A 4,188-nucleotide genomic window follows, 5' to 3' on the forward strand; every position below is an offset into this window, starting at 1 on the left:
TTATACTATCGTGTGAGTATAAAAACATCGTTTCTGGCTTAGCCACATAGTGTGATTTGATGCATTTCCTCTCTTGAGAACTTTTTTTGTTCCCTGGTTAACAAATGTTTTTGTTTGTATATTCGCTTAGTTTTCTAGTTATCTGTCATTAACTTATCCATAAACTCTCCGCCAGAGTTCTCTAAATAAATGCAAAACAGCTAATGGAAACTCAGATCTATGGGAGTAAGTAAAGAACATAGAATTAGTAAATATGTGGGTAAATAGAAAATATTTTCTTTCATTTTTCTTTTCTTAATTTCTTTAAAAGATATTGACTGTTTAGAACAATAACTATAACATTATAGGGCCCATAATGTATATAGAAATAAAGAAATTAACAACAGTGGCATAAGTTAAACAGTTGTACTTTTTTATAATTTACATGAAATGATGTAACATTAATTATAAGTAGACTGTGATAAGTTAAGAATACATATTCTAAAGTGTAGAACTAATAAAAATGCAAACATTAGCTAAAAGTAAAAGAAGAAAATAAAATAGAATACTAAAAACATTTAAAAAAATACAAAAAGAATAGAAAAGGAGCAACAGAGGAACAATAACAACAACAAAAAGAAGGGAAATACAGAAAAATATCAAGATAGTAGACATAAATTCAAAAATATCAGTAATTACATTAAGAAATTTATGTAATGTACTTATACACACACCGATTAAAAGCATAACTTACTAGGCTGGATAAAAAAGTAAGACACTACTATATGTGTCTACAAAAGATTCATTTGAGATATAAAAACACAAAGGGGTTGAAAGTGAAAAGGTGGAAATATATATATCATGCTATGTAAGCTTTAAAAAGCTGGTGTAGTTTTGTTAATATTACTAAAGTAGACTTCAAGACAGAGTATTGTCAGAGATAAGGGGGACTATTTTATTATGATAAAAAGATTAAATCACTAGAAAACATAAAAGTCCTAAGTGTGTGTATCTAATAAAAAGAGCTTCAAACTTTTGGCAGGAACTGAAAGGAGAAAAGTCCACAATTAGGGTCTGTGAGATTGAGATTAACATCCCTCTCTAAAAAAAAAAAAGTAGGCAAAAAAATTGTAAAATTACAGAAGATTTGAATAGCATCATCAACCAATTTAATCTAACAGACATTTATAGACTGCTACACAGGACAACTAAAGAATACACATTCTTTCCCATGCACATGAAATGTTTACCAAGATAGACTATATGCTGAGAGATAAAACAAGTCAATAAATATTAATGGCCAGGGTATATCTCCTGGCCACAAAAGAATTAAATTAAAAAAAAAAAAAAGATATCTAGAAAAATGTCTATTTGGAAATCAAGATAAAACACTTCCAAATAGGTCATCGGTCAAAAAAAAAAAAATCACAGAAAAACTAGAAAATGGTTCAAATGGAACAATAATGAAACAACAAAAAGCAATTTGTAAGATGCAGTTACAATACTTTTTTAGAGGACAAGTTACTGTTTTAAATGTCTGTGATATGAAAAAATAAAGGCGTAAAATCTGTAATCTAAGTTTCTACCTTAAAAAGCTAAGAAAGATGAGCAAATTACAGTAACTAAAAGAAGGAAATAGTTAACAAGTTGGAAATCGATGAACAAACAATAGAAAAAGAAAATTCAAAAGATTTTAAAACCAAAGTTTGAAAACAAAAAAATAAGAAACCAAAATTTGACATTTAAAAAGATTAATAAAAGCTGAAAAATCCCTACTAGACCAGTCGAGAAAATAAAACAAACAAAAAGTACCAACATCAGGAATGAAAAGGGGGTATCACTGTAGATCCTACAAACATTAAAAGGATAAAAGGGAAATATTATAAATAACTTCATATCAATTAAGTTTGACAATATATATAAAATGGTCATAATTGAAAAACACAGCTTACTAAAATGGACACAAGAAGTACAAAATCTGAATAACTTTATATTACTAAAGAAATTGCAAAAAAGAAATCTTTACTGAGAAAATTTCTGGTCTACATAACTTCCCTAATGAGTTCTTTCAAACATTTAAGAAGGTAATAACGCCATATTACATAATCTCTTTCAGGAAACAGTGGACAGGGGAACATTATCCAACCCATTTAGAATAATTTAGCTAGAATAAATGTAATACCAAAGCCTAATACACTTATTACAAACACACACATACACACACACACACACACACACACACACAGAGCAATATGCTTCATGAACATACACATAAAATTTCTTAAACATAAATTAGCAAATTTAATCCAGTAATATAGAGAAAGAGCAATACATCATGGCCAAGTTGGGTTTATTCCACAAATTCAAGGTTGTTTTAAAATTTTTAAATTATTCAATATAATTCACTATATTAAAAGAATAAAAGAGGCACCTCTGATAAACTGCAGGTAGCACCATTCTTAATGGAAAAATAGTAAACATTTTCCTCTTTACTTCAGCAACATTCATCACTTCTATTGAACATTTCACTGTAGTTCCTAGGCAATGAAGTAAGGCCAAAAAAAAAAATTTTTTTTAAAGCATAAAGAATAGAAAGAGTAAAACTTTCTTTTGTCATACAGGACAAAAGTTTATGTAGCAAGTCATAAGAAATATGCAAAAAACAAAATAAAATGGTTAATAAGTAAATACAGACAGTCATAAGCACAAGATCAATAAAAAAATAATTATATATCTATATTTTAGAAGCAAACAATGAAAAATAAAATTTAAAAAAATACCAGGATTCCCACTTCCATTTAGTATTTAGATGGCTGCAAGAACCTATCACTTTCACCCTAACCATCAAAATCAGTCAGCCAGATGAGGTACAGTACCGTAATTTTTCTAAATCCATCAAGAACTGAGGATGCAAAATAAGGGAGAAGAATCCCATGACTGTTCTCACGTCTGGTGAAATGGCAGAATAAAGCAGAATCTACCACAGGTATAAGGTGAAACTAGCTTTTTTTTTTTAACCACTTAATGGCTGTGCGTGGACTGGCATGACAAATCAGTTCTGAAAAGCCACAACCACAGAGCAAGTCAGGCACCAACCTGCCAAATACCTCCTATGGTACTTTACAGACTGTTGGGAACAGCATACCATGAACTCAAGTTAGGTCTTGGCATTTTTGTTCTGCAATTGGCCTCCTACTCTTCTTTCTGTCTCCAACTCCAACCTTATCCCCTTTCCTAACTTTCCACTTTAGTCAAGCTGCCAGCCAAGAAGTTTCATTTGCTTTGGTCTTTTTCTGGGCTTTCAATTCCTTGAGAGATCTCTTTCCACCTAAAATGCATTGAAGAGATATCGCTCACTTCACCCCTATATTTTAGAAGCTGAGAATCTGGAGTGCCTAGAGTTGGGCAGGGAGAGAAGTACTCTCTCAGTTCTTCAGTTTTCACCCCAACACTTTGTAGGTGAAAGTCCTAAGTATCTCTAATTGATTTCTCTCATTCCATTTGTTCTGCCCATTCAATTCAGTGGGTGGCTGCCTTACATTTGGGAGAGGTTCTGCATGCCTACAGGTCCTTAGATCTGGTATACTGATTGACAGTTCCTCTACTAGCCTGTAAGCAAGGTGCATGAGAATCCTGTCTTTGTATTTGTTCTGTTTTGTTTTACCATCACTGCATTTCTAGCATCTTGCACAGAATAAGGGCTCAATTTTATAATTGTCACTAAAGGAAACACCCCACCTTTCAGCCTAAAGTATTGAATCCCAAAAGGAATGGATCAGATCAAGACTTCAAGATGCCAAATTCTATGTTTAGATGTTATTAGTTCTCATTTTAAAAAGATCAGCATGTAACGATCATTCATTTTATGGAAAATACAAAAAAAAATAGCTTTATGAAAAATGTATCTTATTAAAATAAGAATTTACATTATCTTAGCAATTGCATGCCACTTCATTCCCATATGAATATAAACAGTCTCATCAGTAATGATGTCCTGCAGGAGTTATGTACAAACCAGCAAATCAACCACATGACCCGTGATATCACCTTCCCCAAGCTGGGTGGTTACTAGTCTCACTAACTTATTGTTCTCTATTTTACCACTTTTGCCATTCTGAATAGCTTTAAAAAAAAAAAAAAAAATCAGTTCATTGACTTTCCCAGAACGTACATTTTTTAATGTTTTTTTTTCATTAATAATGTAATACA

Source organism: Pteropus vampyrus, unplaced genomic scaffold (genome assembly GCF_000151845.1).
Source record: "Pteropus vampyrus isolate Shadow unplaced genomic scaffold, Pvam_2.0 Scaffold17, whole genome shotgun sequence".
In the NCBI taxonomy this organism is placed as follows: Eukaryota; Metazoa; Chordata; class Mammalia; order Chiroptera; family Pteropodidae; genus Pteropus; species Pteropus vampyrus.